The sequence below is a fragment of the Sminthopsis crassicaudata genome, chromosome 6 (assembly GCF_048593235.1).
Source record: "Sminthopsis crassicaudata isolate SCR6 chromosome 6, ASM4859323v1, whole genome shotgun sequence".
NCBI classification, from domain to species: Eukaryota; Metazoa; Chordata; class Mammalia; order Dasyuromorphia; family Dasyuridae; genus Sminthopsis; species Sminthopsis crassicaudata.
The window spans coordinates 26,535,158-26,561,685 of record NC_133622.1 but is presented as its reverse complement, the minus strand read 5'-3'; the positions used below and the strand labels follow the sequence as shown (position 1 = coordinate 26,561,685).

The following is a 26,528-nucleotide window of genomic DNA, read 5'->3' as shown; positions in this document are numbered from 1 at the left end:
GTCGTGTTCTTCTGAAATGCCTCAGTTTCCCTAAATTATAATACTTCGGTTTCCCCACCTCAGTTTCCCTAAATTGTAATACCTCAGTTTCCCTTAGTATGCTATATCCCCCCCTCTTTCCTGGACATTAGGATGTGAGAGAATTAGGGCTGAGGAGCTCTGGCCACTCTCACATTCCAAAGAATCATAAAACTCCAGATGGTTTATCTCAAATACCTAGATAGCACACTCTTTCTTTCCTGACCCAGACTTCCTTTCTCCTGCTTGAGTACCTTTTTCACTATCAACTTATCAGAGTTTATTGAAATTATGATTTACTAAATGTTTCTCCCCCCCTTTGCCTTTGTTTCCCTGATAGTTGGAGCCCTATAAATGTCTCTGGAATTAATTGCCTCATGCTGGGTGCTTTGAGAAAAGGATCTCATCCAGCCAACTAGTCAAAGCTCTCCACTATTAAAATATTGAAAAACTTAATCTCTGTCTTTTCAGTTTCTCCTGCATTACATTTCTGGGGTGGGAGACATAGCATACTAACTCAGGGAAATTGAAATATTAGAATTCAGGAAAACTGAGGTATTATAATTCAGGGAAACTGAGGCAGGGAAACTGAGGTATTTAACTGCTACCTTACCTGAGAAATTTTTTTTCTGTCTCCTCACCATCCTTACCCCTATTCCATAATTTAGCTGGAAAGTTATTACACACAATAGTCAAAACTCATAGTGTTCCCCCTGCCTTCATCTTACTCTTTGATGAAAAATCCCATTTTTCTTTCATTACTAGAAGGCATTTCCCTTTTGTATTCAGAATCTTCTTCTTGAGTACTTCCTGTCTATAATGAATTGTCTATCCATGTAAAATCTTGTGGGAGAAAAAAATTTGATATCAGGCCAAGATTCACTCACCAAGAATTATTAATGGTTACTTTTTCTCTAACACTATGCTCAGAATGAAAAAGACAAGGTTTTAAATAATCTCTCCATGTCCTCAATATATTTTATCACTTTTATTTTTATATTCCTTTTTTTTTTTTTTATTTGTTTGTTTTTTAATATTGTGCTATTTTGCAACTAAGGTAGATAGAAGTTAAGGCAAGGTCAAATAGCTGAATTAGATTAACAATTCAAAGAAATAAATTAACAAAACAAATTTGTAACACTAAGAGAATCAGTACAAGAACTAGGAGTCTATGAATTTTAGTCTTATTCTACATAACTATTGGATAAGTTACTTGTTTATTTTTATCAATACCCTCATCTGCTGAGTTAAAAGTGAAACCAAGAAAAGAGAAATATTCTAGTACGTTAATTCTGAGGTATTTTAAGCATTTCCCAGTCATTTAAAACCTGTATTTTCCTATCTATTTGGCCTTGACTAATAATATACAGAAATGCTAATGATTTTTGTGGATTTATTTTGTCTCATGTTACTTTTTAGAACTATTAATCCTGCCAATTAGTTTCTCCATTCCCTAGGGTTTTCTAAGTAAACCATCATTTGGCTGTAAATTGGAACAATGTTGACACACTTTATCAATGTTAATTTACTTGATTTATTCTTGTTATATGATTGTCACACTTTGCATTTCTAGTAACATGTCAAATGAAAGGAAAAAGAAAGGGCATCCTGTTTCCACTCATAACATTACTAGGGAAACGTTTTTTGTGTTTGACCGGGAAAAAGCAGAAAAACAATGCTTGGAACTGTCTTTTGAAATATGCTTTTTATTATATAAAGGAATTACTTTTCTAGACTAGTGCTTTTTAGTGTTTTTGACATAAATGAATGCTGTATTTTGACAAAGAATTTTTTTCTCTTTCTTTAACCATATGGGGATATTTACTTATATGTCTGAAGTTCCTTTCACATCTAGGGTTATGATCCTAAGATCTAAATTAGGCAAATTTTATTGAATAAATTTTGAATCCTTTGAAGAAATTCATTTTGATCATAATGAATGGTTTTTTGGAATTTCTAAAATTCCAGAGGCTCTGATAAATATATAAATATGTAAAGCTCTGTCATCTCTAAGTTATAATCCTTCTCTGGGGGGAGGTTTCTTTTCTGAATAATCTTTTCCTCTATGAGCAGGTTTCTTGGGAGGCTTCTGGAGCCTTCCCCTCCAAAAATGTGGGATTGCTGGACTTGGGAATCTCTTTGACTCAATCCAGACTGTTCTTCAGACTCAATGTTGCCTCTTTTTATCCTCCCAGAGAATGGGCTTGTGGGTACTGCAGGGGCTAGTGGGAACTCCTTCAACCAATGAACTTGCTTCTTTAAAGTGTTCCTTTCAAAGGTGAAAACTCCCTTAAAGGTTTGAACTAAAGGTGTGAATTCTGAGCTAGAGAATTGTTTAGATAACCTGAGTTAGCACTTTGTAATCCTAACATCTCCCCCTTTCTTTTGATTTAGAACATAGGGTGGTTATGGCCTTGAAACATAAATCCAACAATATGGGAGGTATTACACATAATTATATAAATTACATAAACATATAGTAACATAACACATGCTAGAAGTGATGTAATAAACATGATCAAATAATCATAAATTGAGAATATATGCATGTCCATTGTCCATTAGTTCATGTGCCGGAAATTCAATAATTCCTGTAAGTTTTTAAAGTTCTTTAACAGTCTTCTTATTAGCCATGCTCTTTCAGTGTCAGATGTTTCTTAGATTTTCTCCTTTGTTTTGAGGTCTTTCTCTTTTTCTGTTTCTTTCCAGGTGCTTGTTGCCACCCATTTGTTTCCTTCTCCATCTGTTTCCTTCTGTCTTTTAAAATACAAGCAAACCCTCTCTCCCAGGCAGTTAACCTATCTAATTTCCTTCTATTTACCACTTTCTAAATCTCTTCTCATCATCTGGCAATTACATTGGAGCTGTTTGGACCAGATACTGTCCTGTTGGTTTAAAAGGCCTGTATTCTCCCCAAGTGTAATCCATTTTTGCTTTTTGGCTGACTTATCAGGTAATCCCTTTTTGCCATGTGATTGGTTTTTCTTCTGGTTGATCAAATCAGAGTCCTGACCTTCTAAAGGCTCTTTGGGTGTAACCTCAGTTGTCATCATGCCCCACCTATCTTCTGATTGTTATCTTGGAGCTGGGCTCCGCCTCTTATTTCCCTGGGTCAATCTATATTCGGAGGCGCAGTAGACATGGAGTTTTAGGTCTTCTCTCAGCCTGTCTTCTCACTCCATTTCCACATTGAGCTCTTAGATGTCCAACTTTCCACATTGAAAACATCTATGAGTTTCTCTAGAAGTCCTTTGCCAGGAGGGACCCTGTCTTTCCATGTTCATCATAGTCTGGGTGTAAAATGTATTTGTTCCCACTGTAGCACAGCATCTTATGATCTCCTCTAAAGGAGCATCTTTGTCTAGTCCCCATATAATTCTTTTGAAAATCTCATTGGCATTTTCCTTAGCCAGATGTCTGGCCATTATTTCTGTAGCTGCATTTTCTCCAATCGTTCTTTTGACAACAGTTTGTAAACGTCCCACAAAATCCTTGCTCTATTTTAGTGAAAGCCTCCCCCCAGATCTTTCTGTCTGGGGAAGGAATCCCAAGCTTTTATTGCAGCCTTAGCAATTTGTTCATACACTGTCATGGTATAATTAATCTGTTCTGAATTCTTTCCATACTGATCTTCACCAGATAATTGCTCAAAAGTGAATTGTGTGTCAACTCCTTTTTCCAAATTGCATCTGACTTAGATCTTACATAATTCATTAAACTCCACAAGCCACAATAAGTTTTGTCCAGGTTCTAGAAGTGCCCTTGGTATGGCTTTCCAATCATTCGGGGTTAGGACTTCATAAGACAAACCATCTAGTAACATTTTAACATAAGCTGATGTAGCCTCATAAAGGGTACAACCTTTTTTTCAAATCTTTAATTTTATTCAAATCTAAAGGTGTATATCTTCTCCTTTTTTGACTTAAAGAGTCAATCTCTTCAATCACAAGATATGCATGTATAAAATCACTTACATCCTGTCCCTCTCTCTTAGCCTTAATCAATGCTTTTTCTAATCTTGTCATAGGCTGCTTCACAGGCAGTAACACTGTTTGTGTTACTGCCTCTTCCCCTCCTCCTTCTTGCTCCACCCCTGAAGGGTTCATTGAGGGAGGAGATGGGAAATGCTCCTGTTGCTCAAAATTGCACAACTTCATTGTTATCTGATTCATCCTTTTCACCTAGTTTAGTTGACACCTACCCATTTTGCTTCTTCTTCTTTTTCCTTATTCTATAATTTATATAATTTCCTAAAGCCAGTTGAATTATATTGTAAGTTTGAAGTGTGTCTGGAAATTGAGTTAGGTTCATTTTTGTTATAGTATTGACAAAATTCCTCTCCTACTAATTTCCATTCCTTTAGATCCAATTCTTTTTCCAGAGAAAAACAAGGACACATGACCTGCATAGTTTTTAAAAGTTCAGTAATCTCCTCCAAAATTTTTATCAATTCTTGGCTTTTTATAACCTTGATAATGCTCTCTAAACATTTTCTTTGAACAGAAACAGAAGGCTATTTTTAAACATTTGCCCCATTTCACTGAAATTCTACTTTAGCTCTTTAACAAAGTTTCCTTGTTACTCACACTTATTTTTGGGTCAGAAAGACTTTTCAACTAAGATCTGGATTGGAGGCTTTTCCACTGAAATCAGGATCGTGTCTGTCCCTGTTCAGACACCAAAATGTGAAGTTCGGGCTAGCTCCTCTGAAGGCTCAGAATAAGTCCTTGCCCCACATTGGGCGCCAAAATTCTATCGTCTCTAAGTTATAATCCTTCTCTGGGAGGAGGTTTCTTTTCTATATAATCTTTTCCTCTGTGAGCAGGTTTCTTGGGAGGCTTCTGGAGCCTTCCCCTCCAAAAATGTGGGATTGCTGGACTTGCAAATCCACGGGACGTTTTCTCTTTGACTCAATCCAGACTGTGCTTCAGACTCAATTTTGCCTCTTTTTATCCTCCCAGAGAATGGGCTTGTGGGTACTGAAGGGGCTTGTGAGAACTCCTTCAACCAATGAACTTGCTTCTCTAAAATATTCCTTTCAAAGGTAAAAACTCCCTTAAAGGTTTGAACTAAAGGTGTGAATTCTGAGCTAGAGAATTGTTTAGACAACCTGAGTTAGCACCTTAAATCTCAATTTTGCATGTATGCATGTATATATTTAGATATACACAGAAATATATGTATGTACATATGCATATATATGCATATATATGTGTGTGTGTGTGTATACATATACTTATATATTTGTCTGTCTATATCTAGCAACTCTCTCTTCCATATAGGATCAAAAAGTAACATTCTGGCTTTTTAAACCCTTCTTAATATTTCTTATTTCTACCTTTACCCTCTTATTAAATTTTATTCTATCCATACAACTGATGATCTAAATGTAGTGACCAATGCTTAGGTGGACACCCTACAAATTGTCATTGGCTGACCATTTCCCACATACATGGTGGTCTTTGTCCAAGCCTTTATACCAATAATTCCCTATGCTTGGTGCTGTAGTTAATTCTCAGCTTTGCCTACCAGCATCCCTTATTTACTTGAGGGCACATTGTTTCCTTTTTCCTGTAGGAAAGGGGATTTTCGGGGTTTTTTTGTATCCATCTCACCTTGCAGTAAGTGTAGATGAGCAATCTAATGCATTCCTACTTTTGAATGCTGGCATAATGTTTATTAAGTTGATTGTTTTCTGTACCCTCCAAAGAGGGGACGGTCAATGATATACTTTCTTTTATTCTTAGAATAATATTTGGTTACTTAGTCATAAGGCTATTAGAGGGAGTATACATCATCTACATGCAGGAAATCTCTGGGTTGATAAAGCAATTTGCAAAATTCTTAATAATAATGAGCTATCTTCAATGACATAAATTATGGCATTTCAAAGAATTTCAACCTGTTCCCCAGGATATTTATATAGGGGTGGTATACAAAGCATTATAATAATCCCCATGGTTTTTGCAAGAAAGTCATTTTCCCATTTCAGTATAGATAGAGAGAAAAACTCAATACAAAGAGGAATTGTGTTTTAGTATAAAATGACAAAACGTTGACATGAGCATTCTCTTCTAGCACTTGAATCACTCGTTAAAAGGAGGAAAGCATCCAGTTAGCAGCAATCACATCCAGTCATTTTCCTCTACCTCAAAGCAACAGTGACTTCTGCTTCCTTCTAGAACTGTGCAAAATGGTTCATTTTCCTTGCTGTATAAGTGTGTGAAATTTGAACATTTTATAGTTATTCCACAATATAATTCCCAATGAAGTGTTGCCATTTCTGTCAATGCATGCAGCTGATCACAGCAGAAACAGCCCAAATCCACCCTTGAGCAAGAATCTTCATTTATGAATTTTTCTTAGAAGAAAAAATGACTTTTTTGAAAGGAAAAGCAAAATTCTCCTAGTAAAATCAAACATTTTCTTGTTTATATGGAAATCCACTGAAGACTAAATCCTCATTGTGCCTACCATAAAAGTAAAGATATCATGGGATCAGCACTAAGAGATTTTACCCATTCAAGTTATTTGGGGCTTTGATCCCATGTTAGATAATTTAGATGTTGAAAGAATCATCTGGGAAAGTTTTATCCTTCATCAGTTCTTGGGGATTAGTTCTCAATTATTTATTGACCTGGCCCTTCCTCAGAGCAGTCATCATCCACTGTCTTATTCCTCTTTCAACTTCTATCTCAAACATCAGAATGACATTTGTCCTTTGTGGCCATACTTTAAAGGAAGAGGCTTTGAGGTGTCTCAGAGTTCACTTCTTTCTTTAAGTCTGTATCTGAGAGCAAATATCCCATTCCCCATCATCATTTCAGGTTTCCCTAGATAAAAAAAGTTGCTAACTAGAATGTTGTTCAGGCATTTTGCACCTCAACAATCTGCTGTTTTCCTTAGTAAATAAAATCTTCCTTGAAAAAAGATATTCTTTAAAATCAGAACAAGTAATCCTAGTTCTTTCATCTGATCTTTCTTTATTGCACCTTTTGCTCTTCTGTTAGGTTCTATTCACTCCATTCCTTATACAACCACAATTCTCTCTATTTTTTTTCCTTACTCCCTTTTTTAGCTTGCCCTATATTCTATAGGGAAACATGGCATAGTGGGTGAATAGTCAGCCTCAGAGCAAGGAAGAGATCAGATGGCACATCCACACATACTGGATGTGCACACTTGGGCTCTAGCCACTCATTAAGAAGGGTGAACAAGAAAAATGACAAATTTTACTTAGAAAATGAGTTTCTACATCCAGGAAATACTAAAAAAACAAAACAAAACAAAAACAAGAAGCACAGGTTCTCAGGCTAGAACTTAATTATTGAATTCATCCATTAGCTGCTATTTTTGTTGGCTTTTCCTCTATTATGATACAAGTGCACCTCTTGCATTTTAGGTACTAATCATTCCTAAGACTATCAGGATACTAAAATGGAGGAGAAATAAATCAACCTACCTGAACTGCTGCATTTTATTTATTTGTAGAGGCAATGGAACGCAACTTTCTACCATTTTGGGCTTAATTTCAGCAGCTCTATTGCAATCTTTTTAAAAAAGCTAAACTATGCTAATATCTCAAGCTTTCTATATATGCCTAATTGTCTAATTTCTAACATTTATATACACTGAAATTGTGGAAATAACTTAGAATCAGAAAACCTGCTTTGTATTCAACTGTATTCAAACTCAACTCGGACATTATCTGTCAATTTGCAACAATCACAGAAAATTCATGAATCTGAACTTCTATTTACCTAACACCAAGGAAACTGAATCACCATCTCCTTCCTTGGCTTGTTGTGAGGGAAGTTGTAAACCAAAGTACTGGAAAATTGAGAGCTAAAATGATGTTCTTCATGATCAGGAAACAATTGAGTCCAGAATTAAATAGGGTCTTGTATTTCAGAAAACAATAAATGCATTTTTGTTGATTGGGTCTCTGATTTCATCAATATAGCCAGCTGTCTTTGAAAACTTCTTCTACCACTTGGGATCAGCATCTTTGCAAATCATATTCTTAGAAAGTTACTTGGGAATTGGAGAAGTTAAGGGGTTTACCAGGATCACTCAGTAGAATGTAATATAGGTGAAACTTGAACCCATTTTAATCTACAATGTCAGCTTTTTATCCTTTATGCCACGTGATCTCTCTTTGTCATAGTTTTAGAAATGCCTTCTCGTATTAAGCTTAAATGTTAAAATTAAATATCTAAGTAAAGTAATTCAGTTGTTGATTCACATTCATTTTGTTTTGTGGATACTTTTTTCTTCAACTTTCTCCACCATCCTCCCCTCAACCCTTCGATGCTTAGCAAATACTTGGTACTTGCTGGGGCTTAATAAATGTTTATTAAATTGATTCACATGGATTATGCATTCCATGTGAACTGATAAAAAATTAGTCAGTATAGCTAATTCAATTTTGTATGGCATTGGGAAAGTCACAGTACCCAACTATAATGTACTTTATAACTTCCCTCTCAAAACATAGCTGCAATAGTGGGTTCAGCTGTGATGTCTCCTTTCATACAGTCATTGATAAGCTGGTAAGCAAGCACAGGAAGGCAAACACATTAGGGGGATCACTTCAATGGCGATTAACTGAAGCAGCTGAGAAAGTTTCCCTTCAAAATTTGGGAAGGGTTTGAGGTAGTATTTGTATAAAGAGAGATTCAATTTGTTCTTGGCTCCAGAAGGCAGAATAAGGATAAATGGGTATCAAACTAAATTTGATGGAAGAGAAAAATTTGTAATAATTTGAGAAAGGAAATATTTTTATTAGCTTCTTATCATTCACAGAAACTGTGCTAAGCACTTTTAAAATTCTCACAATAACCCTGGGAGAAAGACACTACTGTTGTCATCATTTTATAGACAAACCTGAGGCAGACAGGTTAAGTAATTTGTCTAGAGTCTCACAGCTGGCTGTTCTTTCTGGTTTCATGTTCAGTAATCTATGTACTGCTTTGAGAGACTGAGCTCTCCTCCACTAGAAGTCTTTAAGCTAAGGATACTTACGTGCTATCAGGAACTGAAAAGAACACAAAAATAAGTGAAAGGATATACAATTAATAAAGAAAAGCAGAGAAAAGTTTATGCGAATAGATAAGCAGAACAAGGAAAATAATATATAAAATGAATATAAGAATTTTAATGGGAGAAAAGACATCAACAAAATGATTAAAACTGAATGCTCTAAAATTATTATTATTATTTTTAATTTTATTTATTTATAATTTTTTTGACAGTACATATGCATGAGTAATTTTTTATAACATTATCCCTTGTATTCATTTTTCCAAATTATTCCCCTCCCTCCCTCTACTCCCTCCCCCCGATGACAGGCAATCCCATACATTTTACATGTGTTACAATATAACCTAGATACAATATATGTGTATAAATACCATTTTCTTGTTGCACATTAATTATTAGCTTCCGAAGGTATAAGTAACCTGGGTAGATAGACAGCAGTGCTAACAATTTACATTCACTTCCCAGTGTTCCTTCTCTGGGTGTAGTTGTTTCTGTCCATCATTGATCAACTGGAAGTGAGTTGGATCTTCTTTATGTTGAAGGTATCCACTTCCATCAGAATACATCTCCACACAACATTGAAGTGTACAGCGATCTTCTGGTTCTATTCATTTCACTCTGAATGCTCTAAAATTAATAATGGCCAAGATTAACTCCAAAAAAGAGATATGAGAAAGCACTTTTATATTTTCGTTTCAAGTATGGGACAAGATATATACCTGATTTTTTTTCAGAGTGTTGGTGAGCTTTCCTAAAATGTTTTTTTCTTATGATGATGAATGATTTTTTGGAAGAAGAAAAGATAAAGAAGGGATATTTTGAATAATTAAAGTAATTTTAAAATGAAAGCATATCAATAATAGCTTTAACATTTAAACGGTTAAAAATGAATAAGACAGGAGAATGGTCTTCAAGAAACTTGTTTTTAGCATCCCTTCAAGAAAATAGAATTCAGAATAAAGGAATATAGGTAATTTTGCTCTTATGAAAATCAATTCATTCTTACAAAAATAGGCAATTCTAGTATCTTCACCAAGAAAACTCCAAATAAGAGTCAACTATAACTGAAATGAACTAAAAAAAACAAAAACAAAAACAAAGAGAAAAATCAACTGAACATGTTCCTTTCTTTGACCACTTTGTTTTCCATGGCTTTGTCCATAGCATTTTATTGGTCTTAACAAGAAAAATAAAATATAAAAAATTTTAAGTTTTAAAAAGATATTATTTAACCCAGAATTCAGAATAAGTGAAGATTTTTGAACATGGTAATTTTTTAGAAGTTGTTTTTTTGAAGATGAATATTTTTTCCACAAAGAGGAAAGGCTGATAAAAAAAAAATTAAAAAATTAATGTACTATTAGTCATCAATCCTAAAACTCCAGTGCTTACCCTTCTTCAGGGAAGCGAAGTCCAATTGGAAAGTCTTTCCAATTAGTTCAGTTAATTTATAATTTAGTTTAGTTTAGATTTAATTTATTTTGTTGAATAAAATCATTTCCTTTTTGATTGAGTATTCAATACATGTTTACCTTTCGAAAGTCAAAAATAGAATTCCCTTGTCATATAATCTAGTGAAATGAAGTGTGCATGCTTATGAAACTCAAAATATGTGATTAATGAAAAGAAAGAGCTCTCAATAATCATAACATTTCATAATCATTCTATCTCAAGGGTTTTTGCATTTAAAAATTAAACTTATTGTAATTGTTGGTTATTATAATCTGTGAAGTTTTTCTTGATCATTTCAATTGCTCTTTTGCCTTTCTAAATTATTTCTTGATCACTTTATTTTCTCCATTTTCTCTCATTCATAATGACTTGAATTACATCGATTTTTGTTCATGTTGAATATCCCAGTAGAGTGCGAGCTCTTGAGGTCAGGTCACTTTTTTCTTTGTTTCCTTAGAATCTAGCACAGTGTCTTTTATGTGCTATGCACTTAATAAATTGTAGGTTGAATTACTAAAATATTATTGCCAGTATTTCCCATTTTACAATTCTTAATTAGTAATAGATTTTAAGTTTAACTCATCCAATATTTTATAGGCATTTACTATATTAATAAAACTGTATTACTAGCTTTCCAGGCAAGAGCTACATGAAGCTTCCCTCATAGAGATTTATTTTAGGGAACAGAGAGTAGTGAAGCTTGGATGGACTGGAAAGTTTATGGAGAATAATTATATGAGATAAATGGTAGAGAGAGAAAAGAATATCAGGTTGCAGAAATCCTTAACAAAGTAAGGAGTAGGTAATTTTAAAGTTTGTTGAATAAAAAAGTATCATGAGTAGCTCTCTGGGTGGCAAGAAAATTACTTTTGTAGCTGCATGAAGGATAAATTGAAAGAAATACAGAATGGAAGGAGAAAGACATGTTAGAATGTCACTGTAATAGTCTCCACATGTAATGATAGAAAAGATCTCCATTAGGGAGATAGCAGTGTGCCAAAGGATATGAATGCAAAAGATGAATCAAAAGGACATAATGACAGCAGCAGCTTCTGTTAACATTTTTATAGCATTTACCATATATCGGGCACTGTGTTAAGAGCTTTATGGCTATTACATTATATCATGTGGTCTTCATAGCATCTATGGGAGTTGTGTTATTATCCCCATTTTACAGATAAAGAAATAATTTTTAAATTAAATAATTTATTTAATATTTTTCTCAGTCACATTCAAAATAGTTTTTGGCATTTTTTTAATATTTTTGAATTCTAAGTTCTCTTCTTTATTCCCTTCCACAATTAAGAAATCACATGTGAAGTTATGTAAAACATTTTCCTATAAGTCAATTTGTGAAAAAAAATACAGATCTCCCAATGAAATGACAATTAAAAACCCTCAAGAAATAGAGAATGCTTCAATTTGTATTCAGACAATCAGTTCTTTCTCTGAGTATGGGCAGGATTTTTCATCATAAGTCCTTCAGAATAGTCACGGATAACTATACTGCTGAGAATAGCAAAGTTATTTACAGCCATCACAGAACATTGCTATTACTTTGTATATGGTATTTTCACTTTGTTCATGGAGGACTTTCCAGATTCTTTTTTTTTTCCCTGAGAGCATCCTGCTCATCATTTCCCAGAAAACAACAATATTCTATTAGAGAAACTTGCTTAGAAAACTTTTTTACAATTACTATTACTAATTGTATTTGCCCCATTTATTATCTCTCTCTTCCCTTTCACCCTGTACCTCTTCAAATGTGTTTTGCTACTGATCAAATGAAGACAATTATAAAATGCTATTTTAAAATGGAAATTTGTGAATACCAGAATAGAAATTAGAATATTGCTTAACTTATAAATTAAATAATAATTAAAAGACATTGGGGAAAATTAAGTGGACCTGTGAAAACCATATTCCTGAATGGGAGAAATATCACTGTGGTAAATTTTCCTCTGTTACTTAAGTTGCATTCGTTAGAGTCAGTCATAAAAAAATCAAGAACTTCTTCACAGTAGGATTGAGAATTGTTCAACAACCTTTTCTTCTCTTGGACTGCAGACCCTTTTACTCATAGGAGGTAAGAAGAGTTGATTCCTGCTAAGGCATTGACAAAGTACATCATTAGCTAGCCTCCTTTAGGCATCATGTCTCTAAAATGATAACCTTTCATAGCTTTCTGTTGTAAAAAAAGACTTAGCAAACAGGGATTTTTTTTTAAAGCTGAGATGTGGAAACTCCAGAAGTACAGAGGCTGCCAAGTTTCTATGAGCAATAAAGCCTAAGGTCTTAAGTATCAAAGTTATTGTCTCAGGGGTTGTTTGAACTTTGGAGTTCCTGAATGAATACAGCAGTGGGGTATCTGACTTTGGGGGAAGAAGTAGAAGGCAAGGTGGTGATGAGACAGTAAGGTCTTCAAGGGTTTAGGAAAAAACAAAGGGACATTTGAAGTAAGAAAGAGGAAGCTACAGAGCGGGTCTTGGTTTTTATGTCAGATCCATAAACCTGGGCAGGAGGTGGGGAAAGGAGAAGCATGATAGAGTGGATTTGACCAGAGATAAAAGGAGAGAAAAATAGAAGTGGGATTGGCTGTATAGCCTTGAACTTCCCCGGATGAAGAAACAATTTCTCTGATATTTCATAAACTGGCACAGAGTGAGATTATGTTAGGGGTGGACTTGAATTAGTTGGACATTTACTGACAGTTTAGTGACCTTAAAAGCAGAGCATCTGATGATTTTCCCCTTTATGTGACTAAGACAATTCAGTTCTCAGAATCTAGAGGAAACAAGGAGGGAAACTATTGGACCTGATTGTGACCATCTAAGAGAAGCCAGTTGGTGAAAAGAGAATAATGAGAACTTTGAAGAGTCCAAAATATATAACAAATGTTTACATATCTATATGTATGTAGGTGTATTTATATATATTCATATATATATATAATGTATTATATATATGAAGATATGTTTGTTTCATATTTATGAATGCAAAATTTTTAAAAAAATCATTAAAATATTGCCATGAGTCTCATGGCTTGAGACACAGAAAGATAGATGGCTGAGGAGAGAGGGAGAAGGAGAGGGAGAAGGGGAAGGGGGAGGGGGAAGGAGGGAGGGAGGGAGAGATGCTGTAATTATTAAATACTGATTATAATTTGGCTTTTGATTCCATCATTGTTCTTTGTTTTCAATTTTCACCAAACTCTGTTGGCTTTTAAAAGAAATTAATTTCCTTGACTCTCTTGGGGCACATTCATAATTGGGACATCTCATTGCTGACTCTCATTGGGAAACTATCATTTTAGGAAGGATCTCAACAATATTTTACCTCCTTTTAATAAGGACTTTCTCCAGGCTTTACCTCCTCACCAAGAAGCTGTATTTCCATGTTTCCAAACCCCTATAGAATGTAAGGTTTCTGAGAATAGGGACTATTTCACTTATATTTATATCTCCAAGTACTTAGTAGATGGTAGGTAATGAACAAATTCTCTCTTCCCCTTCTATTTCTTTTTTTTCTGCCTCCTTCTCCCTCTCTGTCCCCCCTCTTTCTCCCCTCTTCTTTTCCCACTTTCTCCCTCTTCCCTCCTTTCTTATTTCCCTTGCCCTCTCCCTCTTTTCTTCCCTTGCCTTCTCCCTCTTTTCTTTCCTTGCCCTCCCTCTTTTCTTCTCTTGCCCTCTTCCTCTTTTCTTCCCTTGTCTTCTCCCCCTTGCCCTCTCCCTCTTTTCTTCCCTTGCCCTCTCCCTCTTTTCTTCCCTTGCCCTCTCCCTCTTTTCTTCCCTTGCCCTCTCCCTCTTTTCTTCCCTTGCCTTCTCCCTCTTTTCTTCCCTTGCCCTCCCCCTCTTTTCTTCTCTTGCCCTCTTCCTCTTTTCTTCCCTTGTCTTCTCCCCCTTACCTTCCCTCTCTTTTCTTCCCTTGCCCTCTTCCTCTTTTCTTCCCTTGTCTTCTCCCCCTTACCTTCCCTCTCTTTTCTTCCCTTGCCCTCTCCCTCTTTTCTTCCCTTCTCCTCTCCCTCTTTTCTTCCCTTGCCCTCTCCCTCTTTTCTTCCCTTGCCCTCTCCCTCTTTTCTTCCCTTACCCTCTCCCTCTTTTCTTCCCTTGCCCTCTCCCTCTTTTCTTCCCTTGCCCTCTCCCTCTTTTCTTCCCTTGCCCTCTCCCTCTTTTCTTCCCTTGCCCTCTCCCTCTTTTCTTCCCTTGCCCTCTCCCTCTTTTCTTCCCTTGCCCTCTCTCTCTTTTCTTCCCTTGCCCTCTCCCTCTTTTCTTCCCTTGTCTTCTCCCCCTTGACCTCTCCCTCTTTTCTTCCCTTGCCCTCTTCCTCTTTTCTTCCCTTGTCTTCTCCCCCTTACCCTCCCTCTCTTTTCTTCCCTTGCCCTCTCCCTCTTTTCTTCCCTTACCCTCTTCCTCTTTTCTTCCCTTGTCTTCTCCCCCTTACCCTCCCTCTCTTTTCTTCCCTTAGCCTCTCTCTCTTTTCTTCCCTTGCCCTCTCCCTCTTTTCTTCCCTTGCCCTCTCCCTCTTTTCTTCCCTTGCCCTCTCCCTCTTTTCTTCCCTTAGCCTCTCTCTCTTTTCTTCCCTTGCCCTCTCCCTCTTTTCTTCCCTTGCCCTCTTCCTCTTTTCTTCCCTTGTCTTCTCCCCCTTACCCTCCCTCTCTTTTCTTCCCTTGCCCTCTCCCTCTTTTCTTCCCTTGCCCTCTCCCTCTTTTCTTCCCTTGCTCTCTCCCTCTTTTCCCTTGCCCTCTCCTTTGCCCCCTTTCTCTGTGTTACTTTCTTCCCCACATTTCTACACTTTACAAATTTGATAAATTCATCAGAGTTCTTTATGCAACCACATTCTTTTTTACTGTTCTTCTTTAGGAGGATGGTTTATGGTTCTATTTGCAGAATTTCATTTTTGAGCTTCCAAGCCTTTTTGAGCCATTTTTCCTTTTAGAGTCTTTGAACATAAAATCACATATATCTCATCTCTGATCTTTTTGACAAATGCTTTCCTGAATTCTAACACATACTCACAGAGATACAGACATATATATACCCTTTTGATTATACTCAGATTCTCCTAAGGTTCCTGCAACTTTTTGTCACTAACCAGTTGTTTCCCTTGAGTTAGAATGAAGTCTAGAAAAAGAAGTTCCCATAATTGTGTGTTTAAGAAGGGAAATATCATTAAGACAAGTAAAAACTAAATTCCCTGATGGCAAAGAATTGGAAAGTGAATAGATGTCTATCAGTTTGGGAATGATTGTGGTATATGAAGTTATGGTATATGAAGATAATGGAATATAATTGTAATATAAAAATGATGAACAAGCTGATTTTAGAAAGGCCTGAAAGGATTTACATGACCCAATGTTGAGTAAAATGAGCAGAATCAGGAATACATTGTATACAATAACAGCAAGAATGGGTGATGATCAACTATGAAAGACTTGGTTCTTCTCAGTGATTCAGTGATCCAAAGTAATCCCAATAGACTTTGGACAGAAAATACTATCTGCATTCAGAAAAAGAACTAAGGAGACTGACTATAAATCAACACATGCTGTGTTCGCTTCTTTTTTCTGTTTGTTTTTTTAATCTCTCGCTATGGTTTTTCCCTTTTGTTCTGATTTTTCTCTCCCAACATGATTCATAAAATAATGCATATTAAAGATAAATAAATTTACAAGAAAAAACAAAATAAAACTAAATTCTCTGAGAGCCTCCACAGCTATGAATCATATCATCTGAAGCAAGGCAGCCTTTGATGGCACAGGTGTTGAGGACTGGGAATGAGATAAATTAGAGGCAGAGGGAAGAGGAGAGAGGTCAGACAATTCAATGGCCAATTAGTCAGAGAGGTCACAGGATGGCAACTGCCTCTGTCTCCTTGTGTCATCCTCTCACAAGAGGAGATCTATTCTGGGTTGGATCTCTAGCAGCCACTGTCAGGTGCCTCCCATGTATTCCAATAACTAAATTCCTGGATTTTGGCAAAGTACTCCATCATTTATCTGTTATTCTTATCATAGTCTGACTAGAGAGAGTGGATATTTTTGTCTTCTGCTTCTAGGAACACGGTGTTTTATACTGCAATAATACTGCCAATTTTAGAACTATTATTTTAACCAAAATTCTATTGTTCTCCATATTCTTCAGTCCTTGGCTTTCCCATTAATGGATTTCTGTTCAGGTATAAACCTTCTTGTAACACAATGTAGGCGTTGTGAAATTATGTTTCATTATCAGTAAATGTTGGATTTGTATACCTGTGGTTACATAAAAATTTCTTGAGTGAAAAGAGGTTGTGAATGGAAGAAGTTTAAGAAGCTCTGATTTAGAATATCTTGTTATTGCCTTAAATTTCATTTAATTTTTTTTGATCACGTTAAAAATGGCATGTAATATCTGCCTTATTAAACACCTCTGAGCATAACTGCAGTGCTTATTTGGCTCTTAGGATAGAGCTGACTAAATTCAAAGGATGAACTTTTCAAACTTATTCATGAAGGCATCTCTAGCTGTGAATGTAGCTGTAGAGTGAATGTGAGTGCTAAAATATTGATATTAGGACTAGCTGGATTCTGACCTTTCCCTTACAGGATAGAGAGATCAGATGGCAAAACAGAACCAGAATAACTGATAGATAGTTCAATATATTTTGATCCCTACATCCAGTAGTCCCAAAGGAACTAGCAATCCCTAGGTGAATCTATATATAACTTATTCAGGATCATGATATTAATAGGATTAAAAGATAATAGAACCAGTGCTGGAAACAACTTCAGCCACTATCTATTTTAACCCATTTTATTTGTAAAGAAACTGAGGTTCAGAGAAGTTAAGTGTTTTGCTCAGGGTGACATAACTAAGTAAACTGCTGAGTAAAGATATAGACCCAGATATTCCAGACTGCAAATACAGTTCTTAACCCTAACCATTTCTCAAAAAAAGTATAGGATATCTTTGAGATTTTCAAAAAAATTAGTTTACTTTACCTCTGTATAAAATCGTGCTAGCCTTGACAGTGATTTATGGAAATAAGTCTTACTGAGGAAATAATTAGATCCACCAAAATAAAAATAAATGTGTATTAAAAAAGAAGGGGAAAAATACCTTTTAATATAGGATATATTATTTTCTACTTAATTAATCTGTCAATAATGCAAATTACAGGCTTTTGATTGAAATGTATCCCATTTTTGGTGAATAATATTTATGATGATAGTAAAAGAAAGGTTGAAAGGAAAGCATTAAAAGAAGTGTCAGACTTCATTCTCATTCTTGTTACATTATCTTCCTCCTCATTGTCCTCAATAAACATTTATTATTTCTATTGCATGGGGGTCACTGTGCCTGTTACATTAATAATTTCAATACACATACATATAAAACATAAGCAAAAAGGTAAATGATCAACATTACACACCAATGACATTTTAACATGTGAATAGCACACAAAAAGTGGAAAGCTGTGCTAAATTTTTTAAAAACTCATTTTCTGAGAAGGTTGAACTGAGAAAGTAACTTAATGGAAATAAGAAAAAAAATCATACATATTTCAACATTTGTTTCTTTGAGAGAAACATTTATTTCCATTTGGCCTTCATCTAGCTGAATCTCATTTTTGTCCACTGGTTGTTTCACATTCAGTTGTCAATCACTTTGTCAGTGAGGTGTTTATTTTCCCTCTTACCTGTATTTTTACTAAATATACATACTTTATTCACCATATTTCAAAACATATTATGGGCGAAATTCTGTACAAAAAAAACGAACCAAAGAAACAAAATCCCATTATGGTTCTTCAAGGCTCAAGCTTATTAGTATCCACTTAGCTAAACCCAAGGCAAATGAGTTACCTTTGTCCAATCTACTTGGGGGTCCAGTTTCAATAGTTCAACTGTGGAAGGGGAAAAATTCAACTGAACACGTCTCAGAGAAGCAGCAGTCAGCAAAAGCCTCTTAGGCTTCTTAGCCTGAGGAGTGTGAGTCTCTAACAGATTGCCAGAAAAGATTAACTGCTGCAGGTAAAGCAGCTGCTGGTTCCAACAATTTTGATCTTTTTATATCTTGTGCTCATTCGAGTTCCACGTGGAATTGGCCCAGTTGTTAAGGGGAGCCGCAGGTGGTCCATCTGCTGGTTCAAAAGAGCTTGGTCCCGTTATAAGTTTTGCTCATTGTGTTCTGACACCAAATGGGCCCAGTTATTTTTTGGTGGGCCCTGAGGAAAACTTTTACAAAGTGATTTCTTAACCTTTTCAAGGAGACTAACACACCCTCCCATTCTGTTTTCCTTTGGTAAGTGGAATAAGCAGTTCAGCAAGCCCCATCAGTCCCTGCCAGTCAGTCTATAGGGATTTTATTGAGTAGAGAAAGATATTTTAAGAGGTTTTGAAGTAGAAAATAGATAAATATCTAAATCTTCATGCTCAGCTGTTTTCCAAATGGGATATTTGATTGGGGCTTTGGAGATGTATGTGTGCAGCATCTGCCCCTGAAAAATCATTGTTATGCTGTTCGTTACATTTACAGGTTTGACACCTCTCAAATGTCATCCTTCACTTAAATCCTTGGGGTTGCAGAATAGGAAAAGCACTCGCCAAACTGTTTAAAATAAATGATATTACACGTGAGAACTAGTGCCAGGGTACAGCATATCTCAAAGAGTTAATCCATTTGATTAGGTGAACTTCAAAAGAACCATTGACCTCAAAATTTCTGTTTGAACTTTTTTATCTCCTGCAGATCCTAACGTGGGGCTTTCTTTACATGGCTATTGGCTGATAAACATTTGTTAAGTACAGTGATGGTGAAGAGGGAAGACTTTAAGACCCAGTGAGAGGAACTGTAAATTTAGAGACAGAATCCCTGAGATCATTTTATCTGTCATTTACGACTTGGGGGAGCTGGACATGTCCTTAACTTCTGGACTTTGGATACCTCATTTATAAAACATGAGCTTTGGATAAGATAATTTGTAAAGCTACTTCCAGCTCCAAATCTATAATTCTAGATAAAATGTATGAAGGACTTTTAAGGCATGCTAAGCAGGAAGAGTAACATCCCACAAGTTTTATGTGGAAAAACAGACATTCATCAATGTTTTTGTTTTCCTTTCCTAGGGATTATTCTATTATACTTTCAAGATTTCTCTTATTTCTAGGCTAATTTGTGTATCAATAGTGCTTTCATTTTTAAGTTTTAATCCCATCCTACATTCTTTGAGAAAATACAACTATCATGATATTTAGACTGTAAATCTCTAATGATCTCTTCTTTTTAAAAGGTGAATATGATACTCAGCTTATTGTCAATTTGCTGACTAAATGATTTAGGGTAGCTATAGAATCATAACTTGAGAGTTAAAATAGACTTTAAGGGTCATGTAATCCTCAGTTTTCTTAAACTGTGGTTTGTGACCCCATGTAGGGGTCTCGTAACTGAATGCAGCAGTGATTAAAATTATGATTTATTATTAATAATTGTTTAATTGTGACCCTATGTGGGGATATCATAACTGAATGCAGTGGTGACAAAATTATGATTTGTTATCAGTAACTTTTTGATTTGTATACCTATTTTTTGAAATTATATATCCAGATTCGAGTAAGAATTCCTCAAAAGCAGTTGAAAGTGGAAAAAAGTTTAAGAAGCTCGGGTTTTTAATCTAAACACCTTAGAAAATCATCCGATTACTTCAACCTTTTCTTATGATAGCTTACCCGTCTCGACCAGTGACAAATTAAATCTATTTTAAAATACTATCGCTGTTGTCACAAATTTCTGATGCAATATCACACAGCTTTTAAATTGAAAAAAAAAAAAGAAAGTTTCTTTAACTGAATGATATATCTCTAAATTATAGTAATACTTCTCAGGGCCTAGGCAAATACTTATATGAAAAGTCTCTATTTCAATATAGTAGATATAAAAGTCCTTGGAGCAATATTAAAATAAATACACAAAAGAGTTAGGCTTTTTTTTTTTCCATCAGAAAAATCCATTGTTCTTCACTCTGTTTTTTTATTTCATCATGCCCAGCAAATTTGTCACACTTTGGCATATTTGTAAAGGAATTAAGGTGAAGAGAATCTAAATTATATGCATATTGTACATGTCAAAAATAGGAGAAATAAATAATTCAATTTAGGATTTTTGAGAGGGCATATAATTGTGCTTTTGTTTAAGATATATTGGTTAATGCCTGATACTTTATAAGTAATGATCTTATATTATAACCCTTTTTAAATTTTCAAATTTGTGGATATTATGTTTACACACAAACACAAATTAATTCACATAATACATATATATATATGTATATAGACATATACAAGTTTTATATTTAATGATTGAAATTTGTTTGCTTTGTAAAATATCTCTTCACCAGAATGTGATGACTTCTTTCTTTCTACTCTCAGAAACTCTCCAAGACCAATAAGATTTTGAGCACATGAGGCTGATCTCATTCTATTTCTTGCATTAGATATTTTTATTTGCTCTCTCCCAAGCTTGGGGCTCTCTCCCCTCCTCATCTCTGCCTCTAAGTCTCTGGCTTTCTTTAAGACTAAATCAAAGTGTGACTTTTTGCAAGAAGTCCTTCTCTATTTCTCTCTACCAGTTATGCCTTCCCCTTGTTCATTATCTCCAGTTTATCCTGTATAAATCCTATTTGTACACAGTTATCTCTGTGATTAGACTGCAAGCTCCTCAGAGGAAGAGTCAGGTTTATATTAATGTATGCTCATTGCCCACCACAATATCTGTCACACTGTTGGATGTTTGTGTTAAGCTGAGTATGACTCTCTGGCATAAATATTGGAGTGACTGGTGATTGCCTTCTCCAACTTATTTTACAGATGAGAAAACTGAGATGAAGATGGTTAAAGGACATGTCTTGAGGTGTCTGAGGCCAGTTTTGAACTCAGGAAGGTGAGTTTTCTTGACTGCATGCCTAATACTCTAATCAACCGTGCCAGCTAGCTACCTTTATCTGGCAAATAGTAGGTGCTTAATAAATGCTTGTTGTTTGAGAGAGTATCCCCAATAATGGAGTCACATACTTTTGAAACACTTAAATGAGGATGTACAGCTAGAGTCAGAGGAAGACATTTAAATTGGGAGGAAGGGGGAATTTTTGTTGTACTAAATGGTCCATAAGGTCACCTCCAGCTCCAAAATGATATTATCCTATGTTTTGGGGGAAATCTTATTAGCAATAATATACTTGAACCACCAAAAAAGATGAGTTTGGAGGGGAATGGATATAATGCTATAAAGGAATGGCACACACAACATGTACTTGTGATATAGATTACATGACAATGGTTATAACATGTTCAGCTCATGGTCCCTGTGACTAAGATCTGCAAAATTTACAAATGCATATTTTGACGTTTCGAGGACTGAACGGCTTTAGTCTTCTGCAAAAGCTTAAAGTGGGACGGTTGGTATCATGCCAAGGTATTATATAAATAACTAATGGAATGAGATTAAATGGACTCTCCTGCAGGCTCTCACTTTATATTCTAAAGCATGAGGACTAATTACCCTTAGTTTGGCTTGCTAACTGCAAATAGCATAATTGGTGATAAAATTATATAGTCCTTTCCAAAATACAAGCGTATTTGACTCGAAAATCTCTTGGATCATTGAATTCCAATATCTGGTTAAAGGGAAAAAAAAGATTTGTTCCTATAGGAACTGTAACCAATTGTTTTGAATTTGGTATTAAAATAGACTATAATTAAGTTAATAGTCACCATTTATATGAAGAGACATCTTTTCTAAGAAAATGGAGAAAGTGCTATGCATCACAATAAAATTCATAAATACTGACTTTGAGCTTTGGAAGTAATTGGTTTGGTTTCTTCCTTTCTCAATTGGGCCAAATGATTAAGTGCTTTCAAAACAGACATTTCAACAAGATAAGTACTTTGAGAAATTGCTAAAACCTTGAACGTTACATTTATATCTGTTTATATTTCAGCAAAGTCAGTAATATGTCTTTTTTTGGGTTAGAAAGTAGAAATTTTCTGTTTATTTACACTGACTCTTATTATCCAAGTTATGGGTGTCATTATAGTTATCCTGATGTGTCCCACAAAAGTGTGATATTCCACAGGTAAAAATGCCTTGTTGTAAGGGTGGATACAGCAAATGTTAGACATAGGAAAGAAGGCCCAGAACTCATGCAGTTTGAAGTTCAGAGGTGCTCCAACTACGCTGGGCCTTGGTCCAGGCAATTCTAATAGCTGAAAACCAATAGGAGAAAAAAAAAAGTCTCTTAGGGAGACGAGTGGGTTTGGAAAGGCCAGGAGGTCACTGTTATATCACATAAGCATCTTCTACTTGTTTTCCTAGAACTTGGACTAGAATGTGAACTGGTTGACTAGATCAAGGTAGACATACTTGATTTTGATGGAATGAGTCCACACAGAATGAGCTCCATCTTTTTGGCAGCTCATACATCAGTGACTCTGAGGGCTGGCTATTTGAAAGCATTTGTTCTATCAGCTACAGGTAGATGTTAGGGAAAGAGAAGAGGGGGTTGAGTCACGATTGGTCCAGGAGTAAAATTATCAATACAGAATCTAACCCTTATCAAACATAGTACTTTTCCTCAGATCTTCATTAGTCTTGGATCTCCAGATCCTGTGAACTACTCTGGGAGTTATGAAGAAATTTATGTATTTTATCCTAATCCATTATTAGTACATGCTCTTTCATTCCAAGTCACTTTTGGTAGTGACCAAAGTGATTAATGGATGACCCTTAAATGTAGGAAACTGTGCCCCTCATCCATTAATCTCCTGTGCTTTGATATATGTGGAACCAATAGAAAGTGTTTACCCTCAAACGCAACTCAGACCTGACTTTAATTGGTATCTTTTATCGAAATGGCAAGCCTCCGTACAAAAATTCAGTTTCTCTGTTTTCACACTGCCTCTGACCCCCAAGTCAGGTTTATTGGGAAAAGAAACAAACAAAAACAGTTCTCTCAGCAAGAAATCCGTTGCTTCCGAAATGCAAACACTTGTGTGAAATATTGATATAATCCAGACACGTCCCAAGAGTTATATATGGATCTATTTGCAAAACATTCTCTAGTTTCTTAATGTCAAACTAAAACTTTATTAACAGATAATCTCAATTTCATAATTTTAATGGTATTAATGTTCCAATTGAGTTGAAACTTTGTGAAGTATTCACAAAAATATCTTTCTATATAATATAAAATATTCACAAAATATCTATATCTATTTATCTATATTTATCCTGATAAGTGAGGCACTTGTTAAATTGTTTAATCATAAGGCCCAAGAGATGTTAGAGATGGAAAAAAATGATATAATCTTAGCAAAAATTAAGACTTGAATCATAATCCTCTCATATAAATATATACAGATATTTATGCATGCATGTATATGTGTATCTGCACTGTGCATTTCTAACAATAAATATATGCATAGATAGCAATTTTAGTGTAATTGATAGTGTTGAATTTGGAATTAGAAGGTCAAGCTTGGTTCAAATCTTTCCTTATATACTTATCAGCTTTGTGATCATGAAAGAATTATTTGCTTTGCACTAGTTTTCTCTTCTGTTAAATGGAGATGATAATAGTACTAAGGAGAAATGAGTTGCAGCAGAGGTGATGGAACTGCAGCAACACACTGGTGTTCTCCTGAGGGGTAAAGTTTTTATATTTGAGGCTAACATCACATTCTGTTATCAGTCCTCGGGACTGGTGACAATGACAAAGATAATTGAACAAAAAAGGAATTATCTATTCTGTTGGCTATATAACAAGAAAGGGGAAATCCTTCAGATTCTTGGGGCAGCCTTCTTTTTGGATCAAAGCCATCTCTCTCTTACAATTCCAAGAGAAAGGATTTCTCTTTCCTTTTTTTTTCCTCCCCAATCCTCCATTTTCCATGATAGCCAAAGTTTGGTCCTATGAATTGCAATAGTGATATACGTTTCCTTGCCTAGGTGAGCAGGAGACAGGACATCAAATCCCCAGATATTTCTCTTGCTTTATGTTTCTTTCCCTGAGTATAGATGATTGAAATGAAATCTTGAGAAATGGTTATTTCCAGTTGTATTGGTAACCTCATGATTCTTTGGAAAGCAATGTTAATCTCTCGTTCCTTTTGTTCTTCTTTCACTCAGACAGGATAGAATTCCATTAGAGTGACTGCTCTGATTTTTCTGTAGAAAACAATCATTCTCCTCCTAAACTACCAAAGAATAAAAATGACTTCACAAACTTTTAAAGCTATGTATATTTTACTATCATTCTCTAATTAAAAAATTAAATCTTAAAAACAGCAAAATAAGTATTTCCATATTTATATAATAGAAGGTATAGATTATACATGATGCTACAAATCTGTTAAGTAGAACTACATTTCTTTTTAAAATATAATACATTTATCAGGCAAATTTGAAACTTGTTTTTGTTGATTATTAGAATGTAAACTCTATGAAGGCAGGGACTTTTGTTTTGGTGGCACATAATATATACTCAGTAAGGGCTTACTGAGTGGAATTGGATGAGATACTTTATTTATTTATTTTGAAATTTATGTTCAAAAGAGAGAGTCCCAAAAAGTTAGAAGAAAATCAGATTCAGTGTCACTTTCCAATGCAAATGCGTGGCACAGATAGGTCACTTATGGCTGCAAGAAGAAGAACCCCATGTTCAATCACAGATGGTATTAACTGGCACTCATTCAGCACCGCTTGAGACAGCTCAATGTCATATCAACACAACACTAAGAATTCATGAACCTGACAAATCCATGAAACAAAAATGATTCAGTGGTAGGGAATAGACAGAGGTCTGTGATTTTAAAAGGAGTAATTTTATTGAATATTCCATGATTAAAATCAAGGGATTAGACAAATATGACAAAGATAGTGATGGGAACTTAGAAAGGATGATTAAAATAACATTAGCATACTTTAACCATAGGAAAAAATAAATTAAATGTAAACAATTGCTAAGTAGGTTTTATTGGCTTAACGATGGACAATATTATGTTTCTAGCAAAACACTTGACAAAATCATTTTTAAAAAAGGAAACAAAGAGCAGATGTATAATATCTGTAGTATTAACCAGAAATACCATTAATATATATCACAATCCATCTGTACTTTACACTATGGCTCTCCTGAGTTACTGTGGCAGAAAACAATTAAAAATCATCTTGGGTATTGAACATCTATGAAAATGACAGAGTAGATTCTTGGACAACACATGAACAATTAATCAAGTAGATTTTGTAGTCTTGTGGGACAGTGGATACAGAACTGCTTGAGTTCAGAAAGATTCATCTTCATGAGTTCAAATCTATCCTCAGACACTTCCTGGGTAAGTCAGTTAGCCCTATTTGCCTCAGTTTCCCCTTCTGTAAAATGAGCTAGAAAAGGAAATGAGCAAGCACCCTAGTCATTTTGCTAAGAAAACTCCAAAAAGATAACGAAGCATCAGACATGAATGAAAGGCAACTGAACAACATTTCCCTTCTGTGGATCTTTGATGAGATTTCTTTTCATTCTTCTTTTTTTTATCCTTTGTTTCCTTTATCAGGTCTTTCTATTAGTTTTGACCAATCTGTATAATATATTGACTGAGAATCACATTAGTCACTTATCCTACATTCTTGCAAAATAAGCCATGGTGTCGTACAAACTCGAAACATATGGATTTTTATATTCCTAATACTCTATAGTCTTACAATTAGCCTTTTTAAAAGTTCTTAGAAAAGCTTTAGGTCAGCTAACATCCATATGACGGCCAATTGGATTGCCCAAGATTTACACATTTAATAAATGAGACCTTGATAGGCCAAGAGAGATTTGGTTAAAGCTTGCTTCTTTTAGATCTTTGCCAATTTCCTAATTTATTTTTGATTTGTAGTAGCCTGGGATTTTACACTCTTCCACCCCCCAAATTAAATTAAATTTCTTGGACTGCACTTATCGGCCTGTCCAAGCTCCCAGCCCAGTGGGCTTGCAACATT

The 26,528-nt window shown here is 35.2% G+C and overlaps 1 long non-coding RNA gene across 1 annotated transcript in view; it reads left to right on the top strand.

The window, feature by feature from the left end:
* Positions 1-26,528, top strand: part of LOC141546988 (uncharacterized) — a 276,014-nt gene that overhangs the window by 66,464 nt on the left and 183,022 nt on the right. The window contains exon 2 of the long non-coding RNA XR_012483484.1: positions 21,356-21,428. This is a non-coding gene — a long non-coding RNA (uncharacterized LOC141546988). The remainder of the gene's footprint in view (positions 1-21,355; positions 21,429-26,528) is intronic.